This window comes from Rhinolophus ferrumequinum, chromosome 17, assembly GCF_004115265.2.
Source record: "Rhinolophus ferrumequinum isolate MPI-CBG mRhiFer1 chromosome 17, mRhiFer1_v1.p, whole genome shotgun sequence".
Taxonomy (NCBI): Eukaryota; Metazoa; Chordata; class Mammalia; order Chiroptera; family Rhinolophidae; genus Rhinolophus; species Rhinolophus ferrumequinum.
In genome coordinates this window covers 44,485,004-44,498,253 of record NC_046300.1, presented here as the reverse complement: position 1 = coordinate 44,498,253, position 13,250 = coordinate 44,485,004, and positions in this window count along the sequence as shown.

Below are 13,250 nucleotides of genomic sequence, written 5' to 3'. Positions count from 1 at the left end.
CGTTTCAGACATGCAGCTTTGCAAAGCCCTTGAGAGCAGGCATTCTGGAAATACCCAGCTGCCTCAGTGTCTTGCAGGGCTTTGGGCAAATCTGTGACTCATTGAGCCTCAGTGTCCTCACCAGTCAAATGGGTTCTCTTTGGGGGCTTTTTCATTCATTCATTCATTCATTCATTCATTCATTCTTTCAACAAATATTTACTGAAAGCTTACTATGGATCAGGGATTGTTCTGCATACGGGGATACAGCAATGATCAAAATAAGGGGGGGGGGGGGCGGAAATCCTTGCCCTCCTGGAGCACCAAAGTCTCCACATCACACAACTCTAGGAAGTCGCCATGTTTACTGTGTTTCCCCAAAAATAAGACCTAGCCAGATAATAAGCTCTGATGCATCTTTTGGAGCAAAAATTAATATAAGACCCAGTATTATATTATATTATATTATATTATATTATATTATATTACATTATATTATGTTATACTGGGTCTTATAGCAAAATAAGACCGGTATTATATTATATCATATCATATCATATCATATCATATCATATCATATCATATCATATCATATTATATTAGACCAGGTCTTATTTTACTTATTTTACTCGGTCTTATATTATGTTATATAAGACTAGATCTTATGTTATAGTAAAATAAAACTGGGCCTTATATAAATTTTTGCTCCAAATGACGCATTAGAGCTGATTGTCCGGCTAGCTCTTATTTTCGGGGAAACACAGTATATTCTCAGTAAAAGCAGCCCAGAGCAGAGCTCATAAAGCATTGTGAATGGTGCCTCCTGGAGTAGTGCAAGGCAAGAGGCCCTGGGAGGGAGATGAAAAATAAACAAAAATGAGTAAATTATATAATATGGTAGCAGCTAAGTGCTGTAGGGAAGAAAATACTGCCGGGGAAGGGACTTCAGGTATGAGGAAGCTCTTGGGAAGATCAAATAAGAATGTAAAGCCAAGCTTAGCACAGTGCCTAGCACACAGGAAGTACTCAATAAATGGGAGCAATTATTATTACCCCCGAAATCCCCCCAACAACCTAACAGTATAATGTAAGTACCCCTCTTCAACAGGTGAAGGAACAGAGATACAGATATGGAAAGTGACTTACGCAAGGTCACCAGCATTCAAACCCAGGCTGTGTGACACCAGATTCCACCCATGCAAATGCTCGGTCTTAGGGAGTTTAAACCCATTTCACATGCCCTTAAGATAGAATAAGATTTTTCTATAAAAACGAAATCAAGCACCACATGGTCACTGACCACTGGAATGTCACGTGTTAAGACTGTCATTACCATGTATTGTCCCCTGTGTATGGTATTTTCACAAATTTCTCCAAATAATCTTCCATGTGCCTTTTCTGAATGTATGATAGATTACTTGATCTGGGTTCCACAGTGAGTAGATTGTCCCTGCCAATCCATGGAGGCTTCCTAGAGAAGGTGGCGGCTGTAGTCGGGGGGGGGGGGGGTTGGGGGGGCGGGGAGGCGGCAGGGCATTCTATGGAGTGAACAGTATGAGCTGAGGTCTACAGATGGGAATACACAGGACCAGCCTGGAGAAAGCACGGGGAACAGCCCAGCGAGGGAATCACGGGGCTTGTTACAGCTTCGTGCATGGAGACAGGAGGTCGCAAAGGTCATAAGTAGATGCCACTGGCCCACAGTCATTGCCATCACCCTCCTGCTTCACCCTTCCTGTTGGCGTACTGAGGCCCTCGCCCTCTTCAGTTCCCCTGCGGACCAGCCACACGTTACCTGAGAAAGATGTGCTCAGAGATTAGCATCCCTGCCTCAAGCACAGACTCTCAAAGGAAGACAGAAGTGAGCACTCTGCACCTTGGCGTGTGACAGACTGGATTCCCTGCCTGGCCCTGTGAGTGACTGGCTCTGAGAACTGGAGCAAGTGACTTCACCTGCTTGTTGCCCATTTGTGGCAGGAATGAGGAAATGTCAGCTTTTCTCCTCATCACTAAAATTTTCTATCTGTAAATATTTCTTGGAGACCCATGTGTAGGGCACTGAGCCACAGAAATGTCACAAAAATCCATATGAAATTGAAACAAAGTATGGTAGAGATAGAGCTACGTGCTGAACGGCAGAAGAAGCTGGATTTTGGCGTTAGATGGTGGTTTAAATTCTGGCTCTGCTGCTTATCTGCTTGTGGGAGGTCTTAGGTAGCTCTGAGCCTCAGTTTTCTATCTGTAAAATGATGGTGATCTCGCTCATTGCACAGGATCTAATGTGATCAGGGATTTACAGTGCCTGGCATATAGCAGAGGTCCTACGGATGTTATTTCTGTTTTAGGGTCCAACGATGCGGGACCTATGATAAGAGTAGGGGCTCCACAGATACCCAGGTTAGGAGCAGGAAGAGAGGAAAGAAGAAAAAGGGGAAAAGAAAAAAATAGGTTGTGCCCCCTGTACATGCATCACCGCACACCGTGAATCCACCTCAACCAGAATCTTCTGTTCCCAAGACGAGGAGATGTGACCTAGGCAGGCCCCCTAGCACAGTGTCCTCACCTTTTCCTTCCAGTCCTCCCCACAGCTCACCCCAGTCTCACAGCTGCCCTTCTGCGGCTCTCCCCTCCACCTGGCCACTTCCTTGTTATATGAGAACCAACCACTATTCCTGATACTTACCCTCCACATGGTAGTAACAGAAACCAGATTTCTCCCTAAATAAATGTGGTATGCAGCAGGGAAAGGGGCTCTACCATGTGATTTGATCTGTGCCACCCACCAGGACAGGAATACCCCTGGAAGGGTATATTCCATTTCCCTCGGGCTCATATCCTGAATTCTTTTAGATATTCCTGAATTATACTAATAGCTAGTATTTACTGAGCCCTTGTTCCATACAGGCACTGGGCCAAGTACTCTATATAGATTTTATCACTGACTTCTGCTATAACTCAGTATGTCAGGTGCTATAATTATCCTTGTTTTACAGATGGCGAAACAGAGGCACAGAGCAGTAAAGCAATGTGCCCAAGGTCACACAGCTAGCTGCTAACGGAATCACATTCAAGCCCAGGTCTGAACAACATCAGAGCCCAAGGACTTAACCAGTGCACGATTCTACCGCAGAGCAATCGTCATAGTAATAATTGTTGTCAAGTATTGAGATTTTTTTTCCAATCAACTTTAATGTTCATCCTGAAGTTTGCCATTTAAAAAAAAAAGAATTTGGGGGGTTAAAAATATAAGGAAAACATGTCACAAATGGCCATGGACAAGGCTTAAATTTAAGAACAGCTGAATAACACAAAACTCACTGAACTGGCTTCTTTTCCTGGTAGAAAAGAAAAGAAAAGAGAAAAAAAGACTCTACTTGAAGGAAGAGTGACCAGAATAGTTTTTGGTTTAAGGCAATTTTATTTTTCCAGTCAAATATGAAACCCTCCTAAGATGACTAATAAGATCTGACATCTTTTGTGACATTCTCCACATTGCTACCAACTGAAGCATCCTTGGCTGGCTTAGTGAGTAATTCTGCCCTTTAGTCTCTGCTCTGCAAAATGAAAGCAACAACACAACTCAGCTAGTGAGTGCCAGAATTTGATACAATTAATAGGGATGATGACAACAGGCCTTGTGTATATACATTGCTTTATATCTTATAAAGCCCTTTCATATCATTTCTCTTATTTCGTACTCACAATAACCCTGAGGGACAAGTGGGGCTTTTCTAAATCCCTATTTGACCAATAAGGAAATGAGTGGATAAGTGGGAGCTTTAATTAGAGAATTATTTTATACCCTCAAGTTATAAAAATAAGGATGGTCTTTCCAACTGTGTCACAAAACCCACCTGACAGATTCAACTACATAACAATTTTTTCAAAACTCTGCCTGGCCAAAGCCACCAAAAGCCAAGTCAAAGACAAATGGCAAACTTAGATACAATATTTGCAACACCTATCATAGGCCAAGGACTGATTTCCCTGATACACAGAAACAGATTTCCCTGATTTACAATTCAAATACTTGTATACAAATGTTCATAGCAGAACAGTGCATGATAGCCAAAAAGTGGAAACAACCCAAATGTCCATCAACCGATCAATGGATAAACAAAATGTGGTTTATCCATATAATGGAACATTATTCAGTGATGAAAAGGCATGAGGACTGATGATCCTACAACATGGATGAACCTTGAAAACATGAAGCTAAGTGAAAGGAGACAAACACAAAAGGTCACATATCTTTTCAGTCCATTTATTTGAAATATTCAGAATAGATAAACCCATAGAGACAGAAAGCAGATTAGTGGTTGCCAGGGGCTGGGGGAGGTAGGGAAAGGGAAGTGAGTGCCTAATGGATATGGGGTCTCTTTGGTAATGATAAACATGTTCTGGAACTAGATAGAGGTGATGCTTGTACAACATTGTGAATGTACTAAATGCCACTGAATTGTTAATGAATTGTTCATTGTGAATGATTAATTTCATGTTATGTGACTTTCACCTCAATAAAAAATAAATACTAAAAAAAGTTCCTTCAAATCTATGAGAAAAATACCAAAAACCCAGTAGAAAAATTAGTACAGAATATGATAACACTTCACAGAAAGGGAAGTACATATGAAATGTGAATCAGCCTCGTTCATAATGAATATGAGTCAGGCATGGCAGGCTCCAGGGGTTTTAACAATGTCACCAGGACACTTTGGTCTTTCTCCAACTCTCCTTTCTGCTTTACTGTATAGAGTGTCAGGCTCTTCCCATAAGATGGCACAGGTGGCCCCCAACAGCTCCAGACTTACATTCCCCCAACTTGGCAATTCCAGCAAAGACAGAATCTTTCCTAGGAGTTCCAGCCAAAGTCCCAGGAATGGTCAACTGGCCTGGGCTGAGGTAAACAGCTATTCCTGAACCAATTACTGTGACCAGGGGGATGGAACGTTCTGTTTGGTGAGGCCTGGATCATGGGCTGGCCCCTGGAGCTGTGGGATGGGGTCAGTCCCAAACAATCCACATGGCCAGAGCAATTCCCAAAGGAGGATCGGGGTGCTATTCCAGAAGAAAGAAGAACATGGATGCTGGATGGGCAAAATCATGTGTTTGCTATGAAAAGGATGTGGGTGAAAAAGAAGGGGGATTGTCAGAAGAGACCCATGGAAAATATGATAAAGCAGCTTGAAATCACTCAGCTTTGATGTTTATAAAGCACCTTCTCATCAATCATCTAGCCTTGCACAGCCCTTTGAGATAGGTAATAATACTCCCATTTTACAGAGGAGAAAATGAAGGCTCAGGGAAATCAGTAGTTCCCCAGTGGGAAAGCTGGGCTAGGAAGCAGGATACCTGCCCCTGACTCTGGTGTTCTTTCCCTGTCCACGCAGGGGCCACATCCCATGGAAAGACACTGTGCTGCACATAAGAACTCACAGGCCCCAGGCACCTGCCCACTTGGCCCCGTGAGGAAAAGGAAGGAGATCAGTCTCTTAGCAGTCAGAACCTGTCACAAAGCCTGAGGAGAGCTGCCAGCTGATGCAGCAGAAGTCCTCTGGCTTTTCAAGAAGAGTACTTCCCATTACACAGCCCAGCTGTCTCTCCACACCTCACCCACACTAGAACTTTCTGAGATGGAGGAGATGTCCTATACCTGTGCTGTCCAATATGATAGCCACTAGCCTATCAAGCACTTCAAATGTGGCAAGTGTGACTAAAGAACTGAATGTTTCATTTGATTTCACTTTAATGAGTTTCAGTTGAAATGTAGTAGTTATTCTATGGAACATAGCAGCTCTAGAGTGTAAGCTCTAAGAAGGCAGGGACCACGTCTGTCACTGTGTCCCATGAGCCTACAACAGTGCCTGACATTTAGGAAGTGCTCAATAAACAATTGAGTGAATGGACAAGATATGAACAAATGAACGAGGAAATCTCTCCCGACCTCCTCTTGGCACTGCTCCCCAACTCTCACTAGAGGCCCTGAGGCCTCCCTCTACCCAGAAGGGAGGGGGGTGCTGTTTGCTGCAGTGACCTCAGGCATTTGGCAGAAACACCAGGTGCCAGGGCAGCAAAGTCAATTACTCCCTCCACTGCACTCCATTTGGAGTTGAACACCCCCTGTGAGGAGGTGGGATGGTAATGAGGCCTTACCAGGCCCCAGTAAATACTGCAGCTGTTTCCTATACAGTCATTTGGGCTTTATGGAATGTGGAAGTGGCTCGGCCTGTAAACCCACGTGAGTCGCTTTATTTGTCTATTCCTCCTCCTCGTTCTCCTCCCTTGTCTCATGTTGGAAGGCATTAGGAGAGAGAACCAAGTCAGTGTCAGGTCAAGAGGCTGAATTCAATTAACATCTTATTTGGACCCAATCTCTTTTAGGAAATGAAATCAGCATCAGGCTGAATAATATATTTTTTTTGCAAGTCAGGGTCCCTCCTGGGCTCTGTTTAGGCAGAAAGATAATTCAGAACAGACATTCAGTCCAGCCTTATTTTTACACAGCAAGAATTAGGACATCTACATTATCCCGTGGCAATAAAACAAAGTTATACTTCCCTCTATAATAGCCCCAAATAATGACTGAGAAATATATGGCTCCCAAGGCCTCTGGGAAACACGGCTTCACCTTGTTAACTGTGCTCAGGATCAGATGGGAAAGTAGCAGACACAGATACTTTAAGATAGTAATGAATATGAGACGGAGAACAGACAATGGTTTAAGAGACAAAAACTGAGATCGACTGCACAAAGGTGGCTCAAGTTGAACTTCGTGGAGAATCCATGTCATGCACAGGCAATGGATACTGTAAGAGGTCTGGTTTCCACTGGTGTGAAAGGAAACTCTTGGGCCTGCTCTGAGAAGCTGACATGGAGGGACAACAAAAAGTATGACTACTTTTGACTCCGTGGGGCATCTCTGAGAACTGCCAGTCACGTCGACTGAGATGCTACAGGAAACGAGCTGCATTTTCTCTAGTTTAGAAATTGTCCTTTACTGGGGAAGCCTCTGTGTTACAGCAGGAGACAGGGGGCATATCCCCATATACTGTCTGGACAACAGCCAGTCTCCGGAGTATCAGATGCTCTAAGAATTATAATAATAGAAATAATAGTTGCCATTTAGGAAGCTCTGACATTGTGCTACCCTCTGGGCAAAGCCATTTTCTACACCGTCTCAGTGAATTCCCACAACAACTCTAAGATAGCTATAATTCCCCCATTTTGCAGGGTAAAAAGGGGGAGATTCAGAGAAGTTAAGTCATCTGCACTGTTGGAAAGGCCCAAGTGGACGTAACTGAGGGTGATTGCTGACCAAAAAGCAGCAAGGAACTGAGGCTCTCAGTCCAACAACGTGTGAGGAATTCAATCCTGCTAACAACCACATACGTCAGCTTGGAAGCAGATCTACTATAGATTGAATTGTGTTCCCCCAAAATTTGTATGTTGAAGCCCTAACTAACTCCCAAAGTGCTAGGATTTGGAGATGGGGCCTTTGGAATATAGGTTTGGATAAGATCATGAGAGTGGGTCCTAAATGGGATGAGTACCCTTATAAGAAGAGACCAGAGAGCGTGTTCTCTCTCTCCCCACCATGTGAAAACAGAGCAAGAAGGTGGCTGTTTGCAAGCCAGGAAGAGAGCTCTCACAAGAGCCCACCAAACTGGCACCTGATGTTGGACTTTCAGTCTCCAGAACTGTAAAGACATAAATGTCTGTTGTTTACCTCTGTGGTAATTTGTTATGCCAGCCCAAATTGACGAATATAATATCCTTCCCCAGTTGAGTCTTCATATGAGATCTCAGCATCAGCTGATACCTCAATCGCAGCCTTGTGAGAGACCCTGAAGTAGAGGACCCAGAGGAACCGAACCTGGATTCTTGATCCATCGATACTGTGAGAGAATAAATGGGTGTGTTTTTATGCCATGTTTTTGGGGTAATTTTTTACTAACTGACACAGTCACACAACCCATAAGTGCTTCGGCTCTGATTCTATGTCAGGTCAACCTAGTGCCAGAACCCACTCATTTTTGCATTCTATCACACTGCCTTTCATGTTTTCTTCCTTCCCTTCCCCCAGAAGTACCTATTGCTCTGAAACAGTGTGACGCTGCTCCTTTTCCTGCTATCCTGTCCACCAGGGATACGAACAGGATCCTGCCCTCTCCAGGAGGCAGCACCACAGGGTGAAAAGTAGGTCGAATCTGGAGTTAGATGACTGGATTGGAATCACAGCATTGCCAGCACACACCAACTATGTGACCTCGGGCAAGTCACTTTCCCAGTCTGAGTTTTCACAGGCCATTTCTTGAAAGATTGTTTCTTGTAAGATGACTAGAAGGCTTTTATGTGGGGAGCCATCCTCTGGGGAAGATTGTGGATAAGGTCCCTTGCCCGCTGCTTTCAGTTTAACAAATATTATCTCAAGACAAGAAGAGTCAATGGGCATTCTCAAAGTCAGGCCTGCCAGTCTGTGTCTACCACTGGATACCACGCTCCTCAGCAGTGCTGCATCAGGAGGCAAGAGGGGTGGGGTTATTGTTCAACCAGATCCAAGGGCCTAGGTAGTGTCCCCAGCAGAGCCACATAGGCACCTTTCCTTCAAGCTGTCTCTTCTGCCGTTCATGTCGGTGTCTGCCCACCTAGACTCCTTAAGACCAATTCTTATTTGGAAACCACAGTGTCAGTCCTCTGTGTCATGTGCCTGGATCCAATTGTTACTCATCAGTCCTGGAGGAGACAGAGTCTATTTGTAAATCTTCCCAACTCCAACTGGAGTCATTCTACCAAACACATTTCCAGCATCATCATGCTATATACGGTGATGACAGCAAGTTAAGGAAGCAATCCACAAATGTGGTCATGTTGGGAAATAATTACCCCCAGAGAATGCCAAAGCCAAAACAGGCCACATTTAGCCTCCTTATGACACTTCCAGACCCCACCAATGTATTTTAGGTGGATAAGTTAACTCATTACCTGTCATGACATGGTACTGCTTCTGATTAATTGTTACATGAAAGGGTAGAATGTAAAAATGTGAATATACTATAATCTAATCTGGGAAATAAAAAGAAAAACATCCTAAGGAAATGGTTTGCAAATACGTATTATCAGAAATTCCTAGGGGTCTTCTTTAAACACATTGCTGGGCCCTACCCCCAGAGTTTCCAATTCAGTAGACCTGGGATGAGGCTGGAAATTTTGTACTTCTAACAAGTTCTCTGACATTGTTAGTCTGGAGACCAAACTGCTGAGAACCACTGCTGTAAGAAAATATACCAAGATCCAGTGGTTACTGAAAGGAAGTGGATCGAAGGACAATCACTTTTTAATGCTAGATAATATTATTATATATAACTGAAAGTCAATAACAAAAGGCTATCTTTACCAACAGAGAAATACATGAGTAATATAAAAGAAAGGGGGAAAGTCAGTTTCTTAAATATGTGTGTATCAAAAGAGTCCATCGTCTATGTTTTCTTTCATGTAAAATTCAAAAACAGACAAGTCAAATCCGTGGTGACAGAAATCAGAGTTGTGGCAATGATTGTTTGGATATGACACCTAAAGCAAAGTAATAAAATTAAAAAATTAACAAGTGAGACTGTATCACACTAAAAACCTTCTGCATAGCAAAGAAAACCATCGACAAAAGGAAAAGGCAACCTACTGAAGAGGATAAAATATTTGCAAATCATATAAGGCCTGACAACTATGTTTGTGAACTTGTTGCAACGAAGTTGCTAACCTTTTTTCATATCAGAGAGATTATTGATTATGAATTTGTACCAACTGGACAAACAGTTAACCAAGTTTACTATTTGGAAGTGCTTGAAAGGCTGCGTGAAAAAGTTAGTGGACCTGAACTTTTCGCCAATAATTCATGGCTCTTGCATCACAACAATGCACCGGCTCACATGGCACTGTCTGTGAGGGAGTTTTTAGCCAGTAAACAAATAACTGTATTGGAATACCCTCCATACTCACCTGATCTGGCCCCCAAAGACTTCTTTATTTACTCAAAGATAAAGGAAATATTGAAAGGAAGACATTTTGATGACATTCAGGACATCAAGGGTAATATGACGACAGCTCTGATGGCCATTCCAGAAAAAGAGTTCCAGAATTGCTTTGAAGAGTGGACTAGGCTCTGGCATTGGTGCATAGCTTCCCAAGGGGAGGACTTCGAAGTTAAGTGTAGTGATATTCAGCAATTAGCTGTGTAGCACTTTTTCTAGGATGAGTTCGCGAACTTAATTGTCAGACCTCGTATATATACATATACATAATACCTATAATCATAACTATATAACATTGGTATATGCATAAGAATACTGACCAGATAATAGCACAGCAAAGGAAAACAAGTAAATCAGAAGGAAGTTGGGAATCTAATAAAATTGTTTTGCTGTTATAATAATGTTTGAGCAAAAGATTAAAAGAAAATCCTCAACTCCTGTTTTGTCATGCTGCTAGTATTGTGTGCTACGTTTCCAGGCCTACTTTTTTTTACCAGTAGTTCCTAAGGACAAAAGCAGAGGGTGGATGTAGTGTCTACTGAGTGTGCTGTGCCACCCTGATCCCCTACAGGACTCTCCTCACAGAGAGCTACTCACCCTAAGTTATGTCGCCCTCCAGGCACCTGCACCAATGACTGTGGGGTAGGTGGCCACACCCCCTTGTCTCAATCTAGACCACTCTAAAGGACCATCCCAGCTGCAAAGTTTTTCATGAAACAAATCCTGCTGCATTCGCTGCCCCCATTAGGTGTTGAGAACAGTCCCATAAACCTGCACACAAATGGTTTTCCCCAGTGAACAAAATGTGCCATTTTGTAGGGCTGGATTTCCATTATATCAGCCTTGTTAAGAAGGCAAAATGAACCCTACAGTCATAGCATGATGCCCAAAGAAGAAAGCACAGAACAGCAGAGGATAGAGAAAAGAATTAGGAAATTACTTCTCTGTCCTGTCTCCTGGAGCATATTATGTCCACAGGAAATGTCTCAAGAATGAGTGAACAGAAGATCCAAGATGGAGGAGTAGATAAACACTGTGCCTGCTTCCTTACATGAACAAATTAAAAATAGAACTAAATTATAGAACAGTCTACCTGGAGAACTATCTGAAGTCTGGCTGAACAGAAGTTTCATAACTAAGGATATAAAGAAGCCACACTGAGACTGGAAGGAGGGGCAGAGACACGGAACTGGCTAACCCCAAACCTCCGTGAGGCGGTTGAGAACTGGGAGAAATATCTCGCCTGCAGAGGTTCCCCCTAGAGGAGCAATGAACCCCAGCCCCACACAGGCCTCCACAGCCCAGAGTACTGGTGGCAGGAAGAGGAGCCCCAACAACATCTGGCTGTGAAAAACAGTGGGGATTCCGAACATCCAGGTGGGACAGAAGGCGGCGGAAAACCCAGGCATCCTCTTAAAGGGCCCATGCACAGATGCTCTCATTCCCAGGCACTTACCTTGGGCTCTAGCAGAGGGACTCAGGGGATATTGGAGACATACGAGGGGCAGACTGAGATGTGTGGCTTTGAGACGAGGGCTGGAGGACAGTCAGCATTTTCCCTGTGAGGGGTCGTCCTCCCGTGCAGCTGGCAGGCTGAAGCCATCTTTCCTTTGTTGAGCCCTCCCCCTACTCTTACAGCCAAATCTGAACCTGATTCGTCTGGTGAAGTCCACAGCTCCACCCTCCTGACTCACTGGGACCTCACCCCACCAAACACCCCCAACGCCAGAGCACTTTCTCCAGGAGCAGCCAGCCATGCCCTCATTGCACTCTTTTTAGAAAACTATCAGAGTTCAATAGACTTCAGGCAGGTGGCAGCTGGTCTCTGTGTGCTCTGAGACTTCTGCTGAGTAGCTTCAGGCTCAGCACTGGCACCAAACCAGAATTTACTCTTCACACTCTAGTGACTCCCTGAGACCCTGCCTCATGCAACTTGCATACTGCACAAGGCTTTACCAGTGGCTGCACCTTAAGGGAGTTGGCAGGTGGCAGCAAGCCTTAGTGTGTTCTGGCATTTTGCAGAGCTACCCCAGGCCAAGTACTAGTGGCAGACATCCTTAGATCATAGCATGGCCTCTTCCAAACCCCTTCAGGGTTAGCACAGGCAGTGAACAACCTCGGATCATTTTGTCGTTCTTACCAGATAGTCCCTGGCCAGCCACAGGCAGTGGGTGACCTGGGCCTGCACTGGAGCCCCTCGTAAGAGGCCCCAGAACCAACACACTTGGAGGTTGGCTTCAGACAAGAGCAGAGCATTGCCCAATTAGCCCCACAAGTAGCACACACACAAAGGGCAGTCTCAACAGGCACCAGAGCCTACATGGGCAAATCCCACTCAGTGGATGTGGCAAAACCCCAATCAGCCTGAGGGTCAACCCCACCCACTGACATATCAATAGCAACCAAGGCTAAACTATAACAGGAGGGCACACACCACCCACACAAGGGACACTCCAGTGCAGGTGATCAGGGAGAATGTGCCACTAGGCCCCACAGGACACCTACTACATAAGGCCACCTGGCCAAGACTGGGGGATAAAGCAGATCTACTTACTACATAGAAACAGCCAAAATGAGGAAACAAAGAAATACATCCCAAATGAAAGAACAGGAGAAAACTCCAGAAAAAGAACTAAACAAAATGGAGGCTAGCAACCTACCAGATACAGAGTTTAAAACAATGTTTATAAGGATGCTCAAGGAACTTAATGAGAACTTCAACAGAGAGATAGCAAGCACAAAGGAAATAAAAATTAATAAAAATAAAATTTTAAAAAACACAGAAACCATGAAAAGGAACCAGTCAGAAGTGAAGAATACGGGCGGATGGGTGGCTCAGTTGGTCAGAGCGCGAGCTCTGGGCAATGAGGCTGCTGGTTCAATTCCCACATGGGCCAGTGAGTGGCGCCTTCCGCAACTAGAATGAAGTCAATGAGCTGCCGCTCGGCTCCCGGGTGGCCAGATGGCTCAGTTGGTTGGAGTGTGGGCTCTCAACCACAAGGTTGCCGGTTTGACTCCCGAAAGGGATCGTGGGCTGCGCCCCCTGCAACTAGAAACAGCAACTGGACCTGGAGCTGAGCTGCATCCTCCACAACTAAGACTGAAAGGACAACAAATTGACTTGGAAAAAAGGCCTGAAGTATACACTGTTCCCCAATAAAGACCTGTTCCCCTTCCCCAATAAAATCTTTAAAAAAAAAAAAAAAAAGAAAAGAAAAACAAATAAGTCATGGGGATGTAATGTAC